Source organism: Triturus cristatus, chromosome 8 (assembly GCF_964204655.1).
Source record: "Triturus cristatus chromosome 8, aTriCri1.1, whole genome shotgun sequence".
NCBI classification, from domain to species: Eukaryota; Metazoa; Chordata; class Amphibia; order Caudata; family Salamandridae; genus Triturus; species Triturus cristatus.
Window position 1 is genome coordinate 767,196,069 of NC_140591.1, and position 22,247 is coordinate 767,218,315.

A 22,247-nucleotide genomic window follows, 5' to 3' on the forward strand; every position below is an offset into this window, starting at 1 on the left:
CACACGTCATCACAAAATCTGACCACTAGAACCATCCCCTCAAACTGCCGCTCGGTTTCGTGGCGCGACTAAGGGCGCCCCTCCTCTAAGCGAGGGGGCCGCCTGGTCAGGAGTATAAATATCAAACAATATAAGGTACAATGTGGTAAGATTGTCGGTCATTTTCCTTTTGGGAACGAGTAGATGGTGTCTCGGTGCTCTACTTGCCTGCCTTAGTGCCATCAGTTACATTTGCATAAAAGAGCTTTGTCATATGCGGTCCGAATAAGCAGGAGAGATCCCAGCAGTAAGGGGAGTGAGACAACAAACAGTCACTCCTAGGCTTTACTTCTTCGTAGACAATATGGTGCTGATTGATAACGCCTTTTCTATGGCAGACCTTGATAGATGTTACACCTGCATGAGTAAAGTTATTATGATTCGGAACTGTCATTTTCACATGCACAGATGTAGTCTATGAATTTTTAGTCAGCATTCTAGGTGAATGCCATCCATATTCTCACATACATTTCCACATGGTAACTGATCGATGCATAAGATCATAGGTAGGAAGAACACCCAAGGCACTGGTAAGCTATGGCCATGGAAAAGGCTGGGGCAGGATTTTCCTGGGACTCTGCCAAACAAAGGTAGTGGGTCCCTACTCCCTCTTCATCAGCTGTCAACCAATTCCTCTGTCAGTCTCGCTAGGACAGAGGGCCTACATAGAGTTTAGTGGATAAGATAATCTGTCACAAGCTTGGGAGATGTCCTGCCCGCCATATTACAAGTGTATTATAGTCTTAGGCACTTGTAATGTGGCCAATGCAACACCTGCCACATTTGTAATGAAGTGCCCTGTCTTCCAAACTCTAAATAAAGCCCACAGTCTTTCAATATTAAGGATACAAAACAATTGAAGCATACAGTATAATTCCAAAACAATTATCACATTATTTTCAAAGTGAAGCTGTTGCAAAAGCTTGAACTACTTCAAGTTTTGGGAAAGTCCCTAATTTTTGACAGAAACTGGTGCACTCTTGTAGTCACTGTTTTTGTCTTTCAGTTAGTATGGTTCACCAAGTTGACAAGTGTTGCTGTTTTATTGCTCTAGCATCTGTTTATATTCAGAGCTAAGCATGTAAACAAGCCACAAAAGCCACTCTGATGATGGAACCCTATCTCCAGTCATTGGCAGAAGAACAGAACCCTGAACCTGATGACATCTACATCACTTGCGGTTGAGGAAATGCTAGGGCTGACTATTAATCAAAGAATCAGTTGATGAGCTTTGGCTGTCCCTTGAGCCACCCTTCATTTCGAAGCTTATATCACACTTTTGACAGCCATGAGCAGCACCTTGGATTTCTCCTTTACTTTAGATACTTGGGGTGTCTCATGTTGATAAAGGATTGTTTCCTGACAGCACAACAATTCTACCATTGTGTATGATGTTGGATGCATCATGGTTGAAATGTGTGGATTATTTCAAACCCTGAAGTAGTATTTGCCTGTGTTTATCCAGAAGCTGCTTTACTCTCGTGGCTGCACTCTTTCCACCAAAACACATAATTAGTGGCCAGCCTTTTCTGAGATACACATCTCTAAAGTTTGGTACCCAGAGTCAACCTATATTGTCTGTTAAGCCTATGCCTGCTAACACTAGCTCTGCATTTAAAACACTCACTTTTGTGATCAGTTGGAAATGTGACTGGTCGACCCAAATGTTCCAGAGTTCTTTGTTATTGACTAGGGGTGAGTGGTTGAAAAGTTTCAGCACTTCTTCCATCATCTTGTTGTGTTTGCTATGTTTGCCCTAAGTGGTCTAGGGTATATCCAAGCGTGAGTCCCTCGCTCCCTTTGCCACTGGATTCAAGCTAGCATGGCTGATGAGGGAAGATACCCCCGAAACTGGACCAAGATGCTTGTTTCCGGTTCAGGGAGGACCTGTCATGGTAGTTCGGAATGATTTGCATATGGCTTGGTCTAAACAAGGGTGGTATAATGAGCAAAATAATGATGGATCCAACCCAGATCTGTTGACTGGGGGTGAGTGGCAGAAAAGTTTCAGCACTCCGTCCATCATTTTGTTGTGTTTGCTGTCCTGTTATTCGCTTGATCCCCAGTTGCCCACTTCAATAGACACTGAAACTTTGAAACTTTTTAGGTCTGACTTGACAGTACAGCTACCTGTGAAAGCTTTTGTCGTCACAACTGTTTTAGACACGCATTGGTAGGCCAGAAGGCTTGAGTTTAATGTACTAACACATGCAGCATTAGCACATTAAAACCAGACAAAATGAAGAAATGCAAGGCTGTCTATATTGAAGACTCCCCTGCCTTCAATAAGGAACCTGTTTTTATTTCTATATCAAATAAATGTCAAATGGTGAGAGCCTACATTTAGTGTTTCTTTAGTTTACATGACATAAAAAGAAAGAAAGACAATAATTAAGACTTCTTCAACATCAAAACCTCCCTCGTTTGGTATAAAAACAAAAAGAGGACTGTTTTGAATACAAGCGAGCCTGCAATATAGATGGCTTTTGCTTCTAAGCAGTACTATCGAGAAGCCACTGTGAGGGAATGGGGAACAAGTAGGGCACACAAGAGACAGAGCGATGATTGGGATTCAGGACAGGGATGGGGTGGCCTAAGGCAGGAATGAGGAAGACATTTCTGGGAAATATGGAGCACCTAGAGGAAAAAGAGTGGATAATTGGTAGTGGAACAAGCACACAAGCGAAAGAGAGAGAGATGAACGAGAAGGGATGGTGGGCAGAAGAAATGAAAGAGTGAGACGCACATGAAAAAAGGGAGGGAGGGAGGGAGAAAACCAGGAAGAGTGGGCTCAGCATGGGCAAATACAAGGGGCCATATTATAAAGAATAGGCGATAACATTATCGCCACTTTAGTTACAGGAAACTGCTGCTAAAGCGGCAATAAGGGGCTTGATAATATGCCCTATAGAATTCAAATAGAAGCCCAGGTTTGATGTCCTTCACACCAGAACCTGGGCTTCTATTGGAATTCTATAGGGCATATTATCAAGCCCCTTATCGCCGCTTTAGTGGCAGTTTCCTGCCACTAAAGCAGCGATGATGTTAACACCCATTCTTGATAATATGGCCCAAGGTGTAGGGGCAGAATTAATCATTGAGGAGGCCACAGAAAAGCCTTTGGTATTTAAATAGTCCCTATTGCAGTTCAATCTAAACACTCCATTAAAAAATGAAAAGATTAACCTAACAGCCCATAGTATATGCTGAGAGAGAAATACTTCTCTGAGTTAAGCAAGATGTGATCAACAAGATGTGACTGACAGAGTCTCAGGCCAATGACCGAAAGATGCTAGTCAAAAAAAGCTGGTGGTCGAACAGGCTGACCCAACGCCCTCTCTAGGCATACTAGAGACAAAAGGTCAGTTCGAAAGCTATGTTGTCAGACTCAAGCTAATGGCTGTTTGGCGTGCATCATTCTGCCTCCTAAGAAGTACTGCCAATGTAGTGTATGAGATACCAAACATTATTTTTATTGCACACAATTTAGCACAGTTAAGTTAGAAGCTGAAGCATAAGAGAAGACAAGAAAAGCACAACTGTGAATGCTCAAAGGCGTCACTTCTTTGAAATGTAAATGTCGGCATCAGGCCAAACAGTATCTCTGTTAACATGAAAACAAAGGCTTAGATAAGTGGTGCAACGCACAGTTAAAAGCAAACATGCACAACTTAAAACATTTTAAGTCCTGGCTACACAGTCAGCAGCATGAGAACAAGGATCCCAGTCAAAGAAAGTAGCATGAAACAAAAAAACAATAATAGTAATTACATTTTTTGATATAAAAATGTTTGCTTCCAAGCATTGAAACAAGGAATTCCTGTGACGCTCGGAACTGTCCTGGGCAAGTCATTGTATTAAAGATAATGACATTATGGGCCAGATGTATCTAAAAAAAGCATTTTGCGATTTCCAAATAGCGATTTTTACCGAATCGCTATTTTGTAATCGCAAAATGCAATGTATAAAAAAAATCGCTAAAAAACACTGATTCAGTAAAATTGGTATTCGCAAATACAGATTCCCAGTTTCCAACTCTCAAATAGCGAATTTGCAAATTAAAGAATTGCAAAATTGTGAATCTGCTATTCCAATGCAGCATGATGACCCCACAACCAGGAAGTGAGGTTTCCCATGCTGTTCCTGAGGCTGTGTAGGAGGCTGTGAGCAGGAGCATACAACTCAGGAGAACATCCAGATTGCAGAGGCAGGCACAAATACCCAGCATGGCATCACAGGAGAAAGCAAAGGAGGCTGTAGGATGTAAGAGAAAAATACAATTCAGCGAAAAAGAATTGGAGGTCCTAATTGAGGAAATGGTCAAGACCCCTGAACAATTATTTGGGAAAAAATCCAACCATGTACCAGAGTCAGAGAAAAGGAAAATGTGGCTGGACATCCAAGCAAAAATCAACGCTGTAGGGGTCACACAGCGCTCCATTAAAGATTTATGCAAGTGCTGGTATGACTAGTGGTCAAGGGCAAAGGAGAAGGTGTTTGCAGATGCCAAGAAGACTGGCAGAGGACCATCTACCCAGCCTTCGTCTACGCCCCTTGGAGATTTGGTGGAGTCGACCCTACAGCCTGAGTCTATCAGTGGTGGTATGGACATCAACAGCTCAGCCGCCCCCACCACCAGCCAAGGTAGGATGCATGCTAAAATCACTTGCCCCATAACTCACAAAATGCACTTTTAGTAAGACGAGAAATATTTTAGTAAAATCCCACTCCAGTCTACTTCTTGGCTACCACCCAGCAATGTATCAAGGGAGATGTAGTCAGGCACACAAGATAGCAAAAACTAAATGTCTGGCAGCATAGGCGCAGTTGGGAACCACATGCAAGTGACCAATAAACACACCGTATTTTGTTAGATCAAATCAATTTTCATTTAAGTTCAAAATGTCACAAAGCTGTACACACATAATACTGAAGTAGTTCTGTTACATTCACAGATACCCCTGTGGCACAGGGTGACGACACAACAACGGATGAGCCAGAGGAGTCCTAGGAACAGTCAGGGGGAGAACAGACAGTCACTACAATGCCAACAACAACTGCACCAAGAACACGCAGGTACCCTGTGGCTCCACTTAAAGAGTTTGGGTTCAAAAGGCGAAGATATCCAGGAAGAGCTGTAGTCGAGGCCAGATGAGCTTCACAGACCCAAAGTGACCAGTCCCACTTGCACCATCATAACACTAATCGCAGGAGACACAGAGCAAGAGCACACGGTAGGAAGGCGAGGGCTTCTCTGTCATTGCTGGCCTGGATGGCACCATGGTGAAGGTGCAGCGCCTGTAATTAAAAAACGTGCGGCCAATGCAAATCCAGCTGGTGTGTCTGAAGAACAACATGGTAGACATTAAGGACAGCATCAGGGAGTTGACCAACACCGTGGTGGAGGGCCATAGTGCAAATGCTATGCAGAAAGCCTCAGGGATATGACAGAAGCTATTAGAGACCTTTTTTACACCAGCCAGACGGAGCAAGCATCCAAACGCAGAAAAAGTCACCACCTATTAGGCCATTTGTATGGTTACACCAAGGCAATAAACCGTCTGAGCAATGCCACAGCTCTCCTGTCCAGACGCACTGTGGCCGTTCAGGTGGAAATGGCCCACTGCAGTGCTGATGTGGCCAGAGGATTGGTGCAGGTCACCACTGCATTAGAACAGTTACAGACAGCTACTATAGCTGGGACAAACATACTGGGTGCAGGGGGCAGAGAGGAGGCATCCAGCCACAGCAGCATCACTGCCCCGGTGACTGAGAAAAGACGACAGAGTGCGAGGCAAGTTACGCCATCCGAGGCCTCTTCAAGGGAGGCCAGTGTACACACTGACTATTCCAGTGCTGTGCCTGCCAATAAAAAGTAGATAGTGATGTGACCAAAGCATGCCAATGAGTGAGGTAACCTGTTGCATGTGATGCTCAGTGTAGAATGTTGTGCATGTTTATTTTAAATCCTATGTTGTCCTACAAATGTACACACATGTAAGATGATGATGACTGTGTGTATACAGATTACTTAAGCTTAAGGTGAATGAAAAACAGTAGTAAATAAGTAATTAAGTGCATTTTTGGGGTGAGGCCTGGCCAGTTGGGGACGCAGCCCAGGCCTGTTTCAGGGAAGGAGTCATGTTTAAAAACAAAGCAGGTGGACAACCTTGGCATCAGGAATGGAAGTTGAGGAGTAGATAAAATGGTTTAAGAAGCCTTTGGCTCAAACTCAGTACTGCAGTATCTAGAGAAGGGCTGGGGACAGTGACTGTTCATTGCATCCCAAGGTACTACAATACAATGCCCTGGGGATGTCGGGGATGGGGACTGCAACAGAGAACCAAGGATATAGCCCAGTTGCCCAGGCCCTTCTCCCATTGGGTGCCAGGGCAGATCCGTCCTTTGGTTTGGCTCTGGCATGGCTGTTTTGGGGCTTCAGATTTCATGCTTGGGCAGGTGAGTTTGCCTTGTGAAGCATAACTTATGAAGGGGCACCACAGGTGTTATATGGCCCCTGAGTCAATTGGAATAGTCAATGCCACAAGTGCCTGGGGGTGGTCAACCATGGCTCTTTTAATAGCTATTGTTAGAACATTCCATGTATTAGCTATCCCAAATGAAGTGGTGAACATATTGTAAATATTAAGCAATATTGTTTTGAATGCTTTTTAATGTGATGTTTATAAATTGTAAGAGATATGGCATGGAAATTGTACCATTCTCTAATGCAAGAATGACATTAGCATATCTCTGGTCATTTTGGGTGTGAAATTTCTACCCCAGCTTAGGGGTGGGGGGAAAACAGTTGTGGTGTAATTGACTGGGTGTTGATGCATTCCTATATGTGTGGAGCAGGGGTGACGCAAAGAGAAGGTGGCCCCAAAAGATAGGTGCAGGCTCGTTCGGCACTGGCTGAGGGCAGTGGCCAGTGGTGGCCGCAGTGTTTGAATTTGTGCAGGATCCCGCAACTTTAGCCATTGGCTGGTTAGAGGGTGACAGGGTTACTTGTGTGAGACAGCAGGGGCAGGCAGGTGAGTGAAAAAGGGGCACAACCTTACCTGATGACCACCGACGTGCCTCACCGCGGGAGCTTCCTTTTTTGTCTGCCCCAGTGAGAAGCTCCCTGTTTGTCCCACCCATCCATCCCTGTGGCCCATCCCTTTCAGCAAGGATTGTTTCTGGCAGGGAAGAAGTCATGTTTGGACACAAAGAAGATGGACAACCTTGGCATCAGGAATGGAAGTGCAAGTGATTTTCAGGATTAATTGGTTTAGGAACCACTTGGCTCAAACCGGGGCAGGGCTACAGCGGTATTTGGAGATGGGCTGGGGACACCCACTACAGCGATTGTCCATAGCCCTCCAAGGTACTCCAAAACATAGCCCTGGCGATGCCAGTGGGGGTGACTTTGTCAGAGAAACAAGCTATGGTCTGGTTGCCCAGGCCCATCTCCTATTGGGTGCCAGGGGGGAATCCATCCTTTGGGTTGGCTCTGACATGTTTTGTTGGGTCCATGGTGGCCTATGCTTCCTTTATTCTATAGGGGCAGGTGAGTTTGCCTTATGAAGTGCAACTTAGGAATGAGAACCGCAGGTGACATACTGCCACCAAGCCAATTGGAATAGTCAATGCCATAGGTGCTTGTGGGGTGGTCAACGATGACACCTTTATAAGCTATTATTAGGAGATTCCAGGCATTAGCTATCCCTAATAAAATCATGTACACATTGTAAATAATATGCAAGAATGTTTTGAATATTTTTTGTAATAAAGACGGCCTAAGTATTGTTATTTTCTCTAACACAAGAATTACATTAGCTTGTCTCTGGTCGTTCTAGGGGTTGAAATGTCCACCCCACCTTTAGGGGTTGGGGGGACAGTTGTGGGGTCTCGATGCGGTCCCTCACCTGTGTGATATATGCTCATGTTACAATAAGGCATTTTCACATGTAAATAACATATTTTTTAAGTTGATGATATTACACCCAATCCCATTCTTACCCAACAGTCATTTCAGTTTCTGTTCCTTGCTGCCACCTACACAAGAGTGCAGTACCACAGTTTGTTACTAATGGTTCCTCTGAAGTCAGCAGCGTGGAAAGTCTAATTCCCCCTTCGTCACAGACCAAATACCGTAATAACACATTCACTCAAATACATTCATTGGTGTGGCCCATAACACCAACACTCATACTTCATTGATCTGCTTCTCTAGAGGGATAAGTTTCCAAACGCTGACATGAAAGGAATATCTTTTCACCTAAACCGTAATGCGCATTGAGCACTTTTATTAACTCCAACCTTGTGATATTCCCCTCATTGGGTGATGAATCAGTTAGTTGTATATATGATTTAGTGATTCAATTCATTTATCTATACTCTTTTCTTATTCTAGTTTCTTCAAATAATCGACACAACACATTTATCAATTAATCAAACATCGTTTATCTAATTAAATTGCAAATTGCTAGAAATCATCATCCAAACCGCAGGACATCATATTTACCTAATCTGGCTATTGTCCCAGTGGTGAATAGAGAGATCTGCATCCAGATGGGTGGGAGGAGTTGCACCTGGGAGCTGATTAGGGCTGTGCCTGCCTTTCACAATACTGGCTCCACCTCCTGGGGAGCGGCTGATGTCTCTGCCCTGCACAGTGAATGAAGAGAAGGAATCCTGTCAACAAAGTGCTCCAGTGCTGTACTTGCCTTCCACAATGCTGGCTCCACCTCCTGTGGGGTGTCTAATGTTTCTGCCCTGCACTGTGAAAGGAAAGGAGAAGTCTGGTAAACAGAGTGCTCAGGAACTGGTTTGGACTGGGCAAAGGCCCCTCTGCCTTCAGAGGACAAAGGATTTCTGGGTATAAATATTGGGACCCTGATCCCAAGAACTTAGATCACTTTGGGAAAACAAGAAGAACCTCTGCTGAGGAAGGAAGCAGAATAAGCTGAGGAGGAAACTATCCCTGAACCTGGGGGATTGGCCTGCAGTGGTTGCCTTACTGCCAAAGAGAGGAGAAAGGAACTTTGTGTGTAGTTTTGCTCAACTTGTGAAGGATCTCCAAGGGCTTGGAAAAGAGCTTGCCACCTGCTGAAGTCTCAGGAACAACAGACTTCACCCCCCAGCTCCCCAGAGTTCTTTGGAAGTTCCTGCTGCTGTTGTTGGGCCTTCTGAGGGACTGCGTGTCGCAAGGAGCTGGAAGCGCGACTCAAGAAGGAGAAGCGTGCCGCCGTCGGAGCTGTTGTCGTCGCATCTCGTAAAGTGTGTCGCCGCTGCAGCATCGCATCGAGCGGAAGCGTCTCGCATCATCCAGGAAGTGTCTCGCAATGCCGAAGAAGCGTGTCGCCATCGTAGTTGTCGCATTGCACCGCATCAAGAAAAGCGCCTCGCATCCACGGAGAAGCGTGCCACCGTCGGAGCTGCTGTTGTCGCACCGCGTAAAGGGGTGTCGCCGCTGCAACATCGCATAAAGCGGAAGCATCTCGCAAACGTCAGAGAAGAGTGTCACTGCCAAGGCCGCTGTCGTCGCATCGCGTAAAGGGTGTCGCCGCTGCAGCTGACGCATCGAGTCGAGTCTTCTCGCAACATCGGAGAAGCGTGCCGCATCTGGAAGATCTTCACGTCTTTATTTCTTTGCACCAAAATCTTCATCGCATCAACATCGTTGCAACACTTTCGTTGCCCTGCGTGTCGCATCGAAAAGGTACATTGATTTAAGTGACGCATTTAAGAACTTAAGAGAACTAAGCAATCTTCTACCATCTAAAGTAACAGTATTGTGTGTTTTTGTCGTTTAATGGTCTTGTGGTAAATCTATATAAAGAATACTTATTTTTGATATACAACCTGTGTGGTGTCCATTTGTAGTGTTGTCACTTGGTTACTGTATGTGTTCACAAATGCTTTACACACTGCCTCTGAGATAAGCCTGTCTGCTCGTGCCAAGCTACCAAGGGGGTGAGCAGGGGCTATTTTAGGAGTTTACCCCCTTACCCTGACTAGAGGAGAGGGTCCCTATTTGTCACAAGTGCATACCTGTGCCAACTAGAGACCCCCAAGTCTAACAATCATCTTTCACTTTTCCTTCATTTTCAGTATACAGAATGCCCTGAACATCCGCTTCTTCTCCAATATCGGACAAGATAACTCTCAGGATTTCCGATTCTTCGTCTTCCTCAACCACTTCCAGTACAACCACCTCTGGATTTCCTTGGCTATCCGTCACTTCTTTTACTTCAGGCAGGGCCACATACGTCCATTCTGGTGATTTATACTTCTGGTTAGGTTTCCTTGTTCTTTTGCTTTCTTTAACTACAATTTTTTCTTCTTCTTTTGATTTCTCCTGACTTGTCACTTCATTCACCTGTTCAGCCCTTGGTGAATTTACTCGTGTTAGTCGATATCTCAGTCTTTTTATTTTATTCGGCCAAACATCATCTTTTGCAGCTCTTTTCAATTTACTCCCTTTATCGTTCTTTTCAGTATTCCAAGCTCTCTTTCTTAGAACTTGACCTTCAGGTATCTCATCTTCGCTTTCCTCTGACTCTGTTTCAACTTGCTTTTTACTCTCAACAGTTTATTTTTCCACCACTTCTTTTGTTTTCTCTACTTCTGTCCCTCCTCGAATCTCCGACACGCAATCTTCCGCCTGACTACTTGTCCCTGCTTCTAACTGGATGTTGGAGTTCCCTACACCTCCTCAGGGGTCTTCCGCAATAATCTTTCCCTCGCTCTCTGTATCTGGCACCTGTCCATCTAAAGGCACTTCCTTCTCATGAATCTCTTTTATCGTTTCTTCACTGTCCTTTTCTTTGTTCTTTCTTTGTTCTTTCCTGGAAGATTGTGCTCTTTGTTCTGTCTCTGAGTCTGAACTGGTATCAGAAATCTGTAACCTTCTCCTCAGGGAATTACTTTTGGGGACAAAAGTTAAACTTGGTTCTGTTTCCCCTCTTTCAGGGTTTTCTTTGTCTTTTGGCTCTCCGTCATCTGACTCAGTACTGGATTCTGATTCATTAAAATACTCCTTTTCTGTGCTGTCTACTGGATTTGGAATTCTCAAAGTATGACTTGCATGGATCCAGTTCTTCAATCCAGCACACTTAACAGCTGTTGTTGTGGTCAAGATGACTTGTCTTGGTTTTCCCCACCTGGGAACCAAACAGTTTCTTCTTCTGTGGACTTTTATCCTTACCCAGTCCCCTGGGCTTAGATCATGGGCTGGCTTCTTTTCAAGGGTGGTGGTATCCGCTCCAACCTGATGAAACACAGAATGAACTGAGTCAGCCAGGCTTTTACAGTATTCCAATACCATGTCATCAGTTATAGTCATCAGCTTGTTGACTGGTATAAACACGTGGCCCATGGCTCGTCCCATGATGATTTCATGTGGACTCAACCCTGTAGTTCTGTCTGGAATTGATCCAATAGTCATGAGTACTAGAGGCAAGACATCAGGCCATTTCATACCTGTGGCTAAACACATTTTCCCTATTCTGTTTTTGATAGTACCATTCATTTGTTCCACCACACCAGAGGCCTCTGGTCGTAGGCACAATGTAGTTTTTGCCTTACATTCAATGCTTCACAAATCAGTTTTATGATCTCATTATGAAAATGTCCTCCTCGGTCTGACTCAATTGACACTGGGAACCCAAATATATGGATAAATTCCCTCAAAAGTAATTTTGCCACTGTAATCCCATCATTTCTTCGTGTCGGAAATGCCTCTACCCATCTGGAAAATAGACAGATCATAACCAAAACATACCTCAACCTGTTACAGGGAGGCATTTCAATGAAATCTACTTGCATTCTGGTAAAAGGCCCTCCTTCTCGACCTATTGTTCCTAGACTCACTACTGTCTTTCTGCCTGGATTGTATTGCTGACATATTAAGCATCTCTGACAAAGACTTTCTGCTACAAGTCTGAACTTTGCATTATACCAGGTTTGCTTAAAGGACCTAATCATAGCGTCTCTCCCTATGTGTCCCTGTCCATGATAAATCCGTGACATGGCATACATCATGCTATCAGGTAAGACTGGTCTTCCATCTCGATAGACCCACACATGATCTTTCTCTCTTGGTGCACATCCTGCTTTTAGCCACTGTTTTATTTCCTCCTCTCCTGCTTCTTCCTGCAATTGTCTTACTTCTTCCCATGTTCCTACTGTGTTAGTAAGCATCGTAAAGCAAGAAATCACCTCCTTTTCCTTAGCCCGATTGATTGAATTCTGATTTCGTGCACAGTATCGCACCATGTCATTTGCAAATTTGTTTCCAGTAGCGATATAATCACGACTGCGACTATGGGCAGCACACTTTACAGCAGCCAATTGCCTAGGCAGCTGTATCGCCTCAAGCAACTTTCCAACCACTTCAGCATACTTAATGGGAGTTCCACTTGAGGTTAGGAAACCTCTCTGCAGCCATATCTGGCCGAAGTCGTGGATCACTCCATAGCCATACTGGCTATCAGTTATCACAGTCACTCTCACACCTTTCCCAATCTTGCATGCTCTCGTCAAAGCAACAAGTTCAGCTACTTGGGCCAATTTTACTCCTTTCAAATAGGATGCTTCCATTACTGCTGCAACTGTACATACCGCATATGCTGCACTCAATTCTCCATCTTCTGTCCTCAAACAAGATCCATCGACAAACATAACAAAATCACTTTCTGGTAAGGGTTCATCTTTTATGTCAGGTCGTGGTTTTGTACAAAAATCAAGTACATCCAAACAGTCATGATCTGCTTCATCTCTTACTTCCACATTTTCTGCATCAGGCAACAGTGTTGAAGGATTCACATTTACGCATCTCACAAGACTTGCATTTGTTGCACCTAATATGACCTTTTCATACTTAGTCAGCCGATTATGTGTCATATACTGAGTACGACTCCTTGTTAAAAGGATCGCCACATCATGAGGTACAAACACTTTCACAGGATATCCCATCACAATTCCCTCACTCTGTTCCAAACTTCGACATGTAGCAGCTACTGCTTTCAAACACCCAGGTAGGGCTACAGCTACTGGGTCCAACATTGATGAAAAATATGCAATTGGTCTCCTCAGTTTTCCATGCTTCTCTACTAGAACAGAGAGTGCACATCCATTTCTCTCACTGCAATACAATTAAAATTCCTTTTCATAATCAGGCATCCCCAATGCAGGTGCCTCACATAACCCATCTCTCAATCTTTTGAATGCTACCAAGTCCTCTTTGTTCAAATCAATGGGATCTTTCACATCACTTCTTGTCAGTCGTTCCAAAGGTTTTGCGATCAACGAAAAATTGCTAATCCATTGACGACAATATCTGACCATTCCCAGAAACATTCTCACTTCTCTTTGGGTCATAGGTGAACTCATTCTCTTTATGATCCCGATTCTGTCTATGGTTATCCTTCTCAGTCCGTTTTCAATGTTATGTCCTAAATATTGAACTTCCTTCTTACAAAATTGTAATTTTGATGGTGACACTTTTAGTCCTCCATCTGCCAAATGATTCAGCAAGGCTACCGTGTCTACTTCACAAGCTTCACGGGTTTTCGATGCCACAAGTAGGTCATCGATGTATTGAACTAGTACATAATTTTCGGGCATTTCTAGACTTTCCAAAGACTTCTTCAATAGCTGATTAAATATTGAGGGGCTTTCTGTATACCCCTGTGGGATTCGGCACCACGCCAAAATACGCTCACCGAAACGAAATGCAAAAATTTGATGACTGTCATGGTGCAAGGGAATGGAAAAGAAAGCATGGCATAGATCAATCACTGTATACCATTCTGCATCATGGGGAATCTGATATAAAATCACAGATGAATTCGGTACAATGGGACAGCATGGTACAACAATTTTGTTTATCTTTCTCAGATCTTGTACTATCCTGAACTTCCCACTAGGCTTTTTCAGTCCCATTATTGGTGAATTACATGGGCTACTCATTATTTCTCTCAAAATTCCATTTTTTATAATTTTCTCAATCACAGGAGTAACTCCTTCGATTATTTCAGGGGTCAATTTATATTGAGGGATATTTGGATAACTTACTCCTTCTTTTACTGTTATTTTTACTGGATCTACATTTCTCATTAATCCTACGTCTTCTCCGGGGGAATCCCAAACTTATGCTTTAACAGATTGTTTTAATTCTTTTGGAAATTCATCAGGGTTAAATACAGCATAGGTTCCAGTAACCTCCTTCTCCCTGTTTGCCATTGGCATTTTATACAGCACATCATCATCTGGTGTTCCAAAGGCTATTCCATCTGGGATACAAAATATAGTGCAGTTCATCTTGCACAATAAATCTCTACCTAACAAGTTCACGGGACTGGTGTCGCACACGCAAAACGGTGCATTTCAGAAAATTTCCCTATGCTAACTTTCACCGGTTCTGTAAGGTAAATTTTAATCTGTCTGTTGGATACACCAATTACTTGGATCGTTTCATCCGAGAGAGGAAGATTCTTGACATCAGCTGATCTAACAGTTGATCGAGTAGCACCAGTATCAACTAGGAAAGTAATATTTTCATTATTGACCTTTCCATCTACAAATGGGCCTGTCTGGTCTACTTCTAGAGTTGCGCCAAGTACACACTCTTCTTCCTCCCTTCGGCACCGTCAATAACCCTCCTCTGAATCACTTTCATCGTGTTGCAGCCAATACTGCGAAGCAGCGCTAGCGCGTGGCGGTTTATTTACCTTTTCTTCGTTGTAGAATCCAGTTTCCTTACTATACTTCTGGGAATTTTTGTTCTGTGGAAAAGGTGGTTTTGGCACCTGATTCTGTTGTGTTACAACCTGCTGCTGTCGCTGCGGTTGACCACTCACCTCATTCTGCACCTGTGGATTCAATGATGCATTTTCATCGTTAGTACTCGGGGGAAATTTACACTCAGATTTCCAATGCCCTATCCTACCACAATTATGACACGGAAATTTCTTCTTAGCTTCCTCGATATTTCCTTTACCTTTCCCAGGATTAAATTTTTGTCTTGACCCTGCTTGTTCTACTAATTGAGCTTCCTGTCTCTCCGCTACCTTTACTTGTGCCCACATAGCCTTTTCTTTCAATTTTCACTGTTTTGCTTCAATCTCATCTCTGAAATATTTAGCATGTCTCAGTACTTCGTCTATTTTCTTATTTTGCCAGTCTACGGTATGCTGTTTTATCATCTCACTAATTTCTGGACGAAGACCATATACAAACCTGTATACAAAATGACTTAAATCCTTTTCACTTAGATTTTCGTCTCCACTAAATTGTTTAAAGGCCAAAATTAACCTCTCATAATATGCGTGTACTGACTCTTTGCTTTCCTGATGTGTTCTGTCAATTTTTACCCAGTCTGTCTCTGTAGGAGGTACTTAGTTTTTCAGAAATGCCATAACCTGTTCGTATTTCTTCATTACCTCGGGGTCTGGAGCCCCTGTTCTTGGATCCCTTGGGTATTCTTGTGTCGGCTAATCTATCATGATTTTACACTCTGTCCATAGATCTGCTGGTACTATTATGTCAAACAAGCTATTTAGATCAATCCCCAATAATTTGGATAATTTTACAAATCTGTCCACCTGTCTATACCACTCAGCGGGTTTTTCACGTAGTCGAGGGAAGTCATTCGTAAATGACAAAATATCTTGCGTAGTCCATGGGACATGTACATATCCTCCTCCTGGAATTTCTCTCATAGGGCATTCTGTCACAACCTTCTCTTTTTCTCTAACAGGGAAAGCTGAAAAGGTTTTATCTGAAACATCATCTCGTTTTAGATACCATCTACTTTTCCATTTGTCGACATCTCCCCATTTTCTCAACAAAATAATTATTTACTTAATCTGACCCATTCGTCCTGTGGTATTCATGTTTTCAATGTCTTTTTCGGTGAAATCTACCCGATATGGTTTCTGTAGTGCTTTTACCTTTTCAATATCATTACCCATTTCATTTGCCACTTCTTCTAATCTTTCATGGAGACTTTTTTCTCTCCACGTTATGCTTTTACACAGAAATAACAACTCCTCATCTTGGTAAGTTTTTAACTTTTCCGTAGGGATAGTTCCTACTATTAACTCTTCCAGTACCATTCGTAGTTTTGCCACATCTATTGACTGAGATTCTTTGTCTTTCTTTTGCAAGCTTCTCAACCATTCACTCAATTAATCTGTAGATGGTCTTCTCTACATTCCCTTGTCCAAAATCCTTTTGTGTTTCTAATATTGACTCCACTGTTGTCATACGCCTTTCTGCACAGTTCTGGCCTACAAACGGGTTATTTGAAACATTCGGTTCAATCATACTCATTGTCTGTCTCCTTGGATTATCATTTTGACTCATTTTTGGTTGTTCAACCTGTTTATTACTTTTATAAGGAACCGTCAAACAATGTTCGCTATCTTTTTGTTTATCAAAAATAGGCATTACTGGACCTATCGTTACTGGGACTGTTACAGCTTCCAGATTTTCTGTCAATTCTCTTATATTCTCTGTTAATTCAAGGGTTGCCTTTGCTAGTTCTGCAGAATTTTCATCGCTTAATTTACCTCCGGACTTCTTTTCTACCTCTCTAATGGAATTGTTTTTTCCCAAATCTTGGAACTCTGGTTCCGATTTTATGATTCGTACTATTTCTTTCATTGGGGCACTTGGGGTTAATATTTCTGGTTCTGGCCGATAATGGGGTGGATTTTTATAGAACATGTCATCGAGAACATCTTCCTCTGATTCATTCACTCCATACCCTCTCAATTCCACATTATGTCTCTTTTCTACGCACTTTCTCCCTTCATTCTCTCCTGCAGCTCTTACGGGAAACAAACCCTCAGTCATACTCGCATTCCGCCACCTTGTCATTCGATCGTCATGAGTCTCATGCCCGTATGACCTACCAAACATGTACCTATACCCTCTGCCACTTCTCTGCCTTTCTCGGTCATGCATCTCATCTTCCCATTCTGTCAATGCTTCAAATTGTGTCGGTCTAGGTCTTGGTTCTAAATTCATCATTTTCTCTCTTAAATTTCTCAAAATTTCCAAATTAAATGAACCATGTTCTGGAAAAGCCAACACTCCGTCCTTTTCAGTATACTTGACCCAATTGTCTAACCAAATACAGGTGTGATATCTATATTTCGCAACCATAAAGGATGCGGGGGGTTTTGATGGAGGAAGTAACTGTCCTTCCCTAGTTACAATCGGTTTGTCCTTTTTAAACCACTTTTTAATTCTAACAAACCAGGACTTTTTCTCCTTTTCTGGTGGATCCTGATACATTTTTTCTCTCTTCCGTGTATCACTAGTCTCTCCTTTCAACTGTACCGCTATTCTGTCCAATCGTAGCACGACTCACAGTAACGCACCAATAGGGAGCGTTTTATGTCACTTTTGCAACTCTCCAATCCCAGCGCAGCTCACACTAATGCACCAATACGGAGCGTTCTACGTTTCTGACTGACTGGCCAATCCCAGCACGGTCGTTCTGATGTCAACAGCCGCTGTCGCAGCTCCTGCTTCTGTCTGCCCCTCCTTTACAAAATCCACTCGGTAAGTTTTGTTTCGAATTTACAATTCTGTTAGTAACCACACAAAAACACCACCATTGTCCGCTTCACTAACCAAGGAATAGCAATAGACCTTTCTCACGAGAATTCCGTCTTTCCCGAGAGCAGCGCTTACCTCTGCCCTACTAAGGAATCGTTACTTCAGTTGATAAAGTAGCACATCCCTCTACCTTACCCTTCTAACAAGCATTAGCTAACCGTTTCTCCAGAATTAAGACACATAGCTGGAGACCCAATGCTCCTGAGAAATAAAACTAGAGTTTCACAATTAACCCGAATGCCTTTACATTCAAGCACTTTCATACGAGAAAATGTAGTACATTCACACAGAATCCTGTCTTTCCCGAGAACAGCGAACAGTCTGTCCTACTACAGAATTATGACATACGTTAACAAAGTAGCACTTCCCTCTACTTTATCCTTCTAGCAAGCTCAGAGAACACCTGTTACCTTTCCAGTGATAAGCGTTATCGGAATGCCATTTGAACTTCTGGTAACTAAGACCAAAATTTCACAGGTGACCTTCGCTATCATACACACTTCTCTCACACAGAAAATGTCTCTAATGGCAACACACGACGATGTCACCGAATCGAACCCAGACAATGCGTTTTGCAACTTCAATCGTTACACGTTTCTCCCTGTGTACCTACAGGGCAACAACAATTCCATCTTTCCCGAGAGCAGCGCTTACCTCTGCTCTACTATGGAACCGTTACAAACTGCCGACTTCCTACATCCCAGAAGCTGTGCAAACAACATAAAACTTGACGCAACTCAACATAGTGTTAATACATATACCAATATCAATCAATAATCAATAAGCAATGTACAAGCAATAATCACCAAACCAAAACAATAAAAACCATAACTCTGCTACCAGAAAAACTGTTGCAGCATGGAAAGTCTAATTCCCCCTTCGTCACAGACCAAATACCGCAATAACACATTCACTCAAATACATTCATTGGTGGGGCCCATAACACCAACACTCATACTTCATTGATCTGCTTCTCTAGAGGGATAAGTTTCCAAACGCTGACATGAAAGGAATATCTTTTCACCTAAACCCTAATGCGCATTGAATACTTTTATTAACTCCAACCTTGTGATATTCCCCTCATTGGGTGGTGAATCAGTTAGTTGTATATATGATTTAGTGATTCAATTCATTTATCTATACTTTTTTCTTATTCTAGTTTCTTCAAATAATCGACACAACACATTTATCAATTAATCAAACATCGTTTATCTAATTAAGTTGCAAATTGTTAGAAATCATCATCCAAACCGCAGAACATCATATTTACCTAATCTGGTTATTAGTCGTCCTCTAAGTCAGTCAAGTCGTGGAAAAATCTTTAAATTCACCAAAATCAGGCCGCAATTCAGTCTCTCAAAGAATCAGGATAACAGCTGTCCAGCAGTGTCACCGTCCTCTCAGTCAGCATAACATCAGGAAATTAAAGTTCGTTCAAAGAAGGAGAATTCTAATTCGCTTTGTCTACCTACTTTTATAATGAAACTAATGTCAAAATGTATCAAGATTGAGTTTTTAGACAGTCCTCATTGGTGGATTTGGGGTCACTCGGTAAAGTTCTCACATAGTCCGCAAGATTAAGTCATCGCACTTGCTGGTTCCGGTTTTAAAAGACAGTCTATTGTTGTGGTCCTGGCGAAGCTCCCAGGGTGTCCTTGGTGGGAACATCTTCTCCTGGGGTCAGGACGAGGCCATTGTTGCTGGCGGTGGCGCATGCGCACTTCACCTAGAACCTCGTGAGACAGCAGCAGTCACGTTGTACGTCTCAGTCAGCCATCTTAATGAAGGCCCAAATGGTCAACTTAAGCAAAACAAACACAAAAACGTAATTAAAACATAGAAATGGCTAATAAAATGTTAAACCCTCACTAATTCCCCTATGTGTAAGTAATTATCTAGCAGAATAGCAACATTCAAAACGTTTATACTCACCCAATGATGCGCAACTTACAATTACATCACAAAAGCATCATATATCATGCAATATTCTAATTTTCTACCGTTAGTATGCGTACATATATTAATATACAATTAGTTTAGCCATGCAAAATGCAAATCCCACGTGTAATTCTTTTGTTAATATAATTGGTAAGTTTTCCACTTCAAACGAATTAACAATATTACTATTAGTTAATTATTCAGATTAATATAAACATGCAGAATGGGGGGGTATACAAAATTTTGTACTACCCGCTCCAGCACAGAACCACAGTTTGTCACTAATGGTTCCTCTGAAGTCAGCAGAAAAGATGCAGGACCTGAGGTCGTTTCCAGAGGTCCTTCTCAAGTCGACAGAAAGGATACAGTACTGTAGGTTATTACCAAACAACCCTATATAGTTAGTAGAAGCATGTGATTTGGAATGATTCACGTTCTGACACAGTACTGGCCTAAATTAAGGCTTTTCAATTGACTTTTAAAACAACGGGGCATATCAGCAAGGCGAGGCGATAGAATTATCGCCACTTTTGCGGCCGAAAAGCGGCGATCATTTTATCGCCTAATTAGCAAGGTCACGCTAACGTGTTAAACCTTGCATTAGCGCACAAATTCCTAACACCCAGCTTTGCATCTCTAATGAGATGCAAATTGGGCATTCCTGACCTGACATGACAGGAGAAATGTCGCTAAGCGACATTTCTCCTATCATCAAGCCCCACGCTATGAAGCATAGCGGCAAGAAAAGTAGCGATAGCCCCTGTTATCGCTACTTTCCTTACGCCTGCTTCAGGACTTACTTATAAGGTAAACAGTGGTTCCGTTGGGTGAAAGAATTACTTTACACATTAGGCATAGTCAAGCGTTATTCAAAAAATGTACAATATTCCACTGTAAGCAACACACAAGACAGTTCATTATGCAAATTCTTTATATATAAATTACGTCATTCATATATGTATGCAATGATATTTCATGAAAGGCCGTCAAGCAATAGTGTGATGATACAAGTGACACAGTGAATAAGTGCTCGGTGACAGTGTGCGTGATATGTACAGTTGTTTAAAATCGAGGATATTCGAAAGTGGCCAGAAGGTTCTATAGTAAAGCTGCGTAATGGAAGAGTTCCTTTTTGGCGCAGATCCTATGTAAAGGTCCACATAATAGTCGACGTTTCAACCCTAGTACTGCACTCTTGATAGGTCAGTGCGGGTCTTCATCAGGACTTGGATAAAGGGTGACGGCCTGTTAGTGACAAAAGGGACTTTGGTCAGGTGTGCTGACATAAGTGAAAGAACAAAAATACTAAGGGTGGCAGATGACTCACCTTAGTAAGAGAGAAAATCAATTCTATTCAGTCTGGGTCTGTGGACGATCACCGGATGGGGTCCACTTAGTTGTCAAGGGGCCTGTAAATAATTCGGGGTAAATTAAATTCATCCCAGACAAAGAGGTGATAGATGATCAACATTTAGGGGGGAGCCTGACTTGCTCACCTATGTTGATACAACGGTCCCGTCGCATTCGGGGCTCCACAGTAGTAAAAGGTCGCACCTAGAGAACAAAAATTAGTGCGTTTGAGTAAAAGACCACTGTAAATCGACCGCTCACTGGAACGAATATTACAGGGTTGGCGCTCACCTAAGTTTATGCGCAGTGCTGTATAAAATCCAGGCGCTTCTAATCACTTAGTGTGGGTGATGTTGGCTCTTCAAACGAAGTTAACTGTAAAGAAGCCAAACTCAGGTTTAGAATTTACAAGCGACTTTCTTTATTTCATTACGAAATAAAGAAAGTCGTCAAAAAATACTGGAACCTAGTCGCGAGCGAACTACAGATATCGCAGGATCCCACATTCGCTTTCAAAAGAGGCAAGAACATTAAGGATTCGGTGGTTAATGCATACCTGGACACACCTAAACAACCTGACCTTAGGGATCTCCTGGGCTTGGCACCTGTATCTGGACACCACAAATGTGGTCAATGCAAGGCATGCGACTTATGCTATGAAGGAACTACATTTACGTATACTGGTAGAACATTCAAACTTTCCCAGTTTACTAATTGCAATAGCATGAATGTTATATATGCTATCCAATGTCCCTGTGGACTCACATATGTCGGACAAACTACTCAGAAAGTGAAAGTCAGAATTTTGCAGCACATGAGTAGGATAAGATGTAAGGTACACGGAGCCCCTATGGTTGACCATTATGCATCACACAATCACTCTCCCAACAACATCACATGGTGGGTACTAGAAAAAATCATCCCTAGTAGCAGAGGTGGGTCGATTGCGAGGATACTGAACTACAAGGAGTGTAGATGGATCCATTTACTTAACTCGGTCCAAAACGGGTTGAACGAGATGGAGGAGATCTCGAAACAAATGGGCCTACTTTGATCAGCCCCCAGATAGACCCATTGCAGTATACCGGTTATTCTGACTATAAACACCAATATGTCAGAAATACAATACTTGAGTATGCACTTGTATTTTCTGAATCCTACCTATTTTAGCTAAGAAATTTTTTATAGCAGCTATTTCTTTCCCATTCTTGTCCATACATCTTCAACCTCCAGTGGTACAAGTTCATCGTGCAATTCAGTAATATTTTTAATGTAAACCTTTAGATCTTTACTTTCGTCTG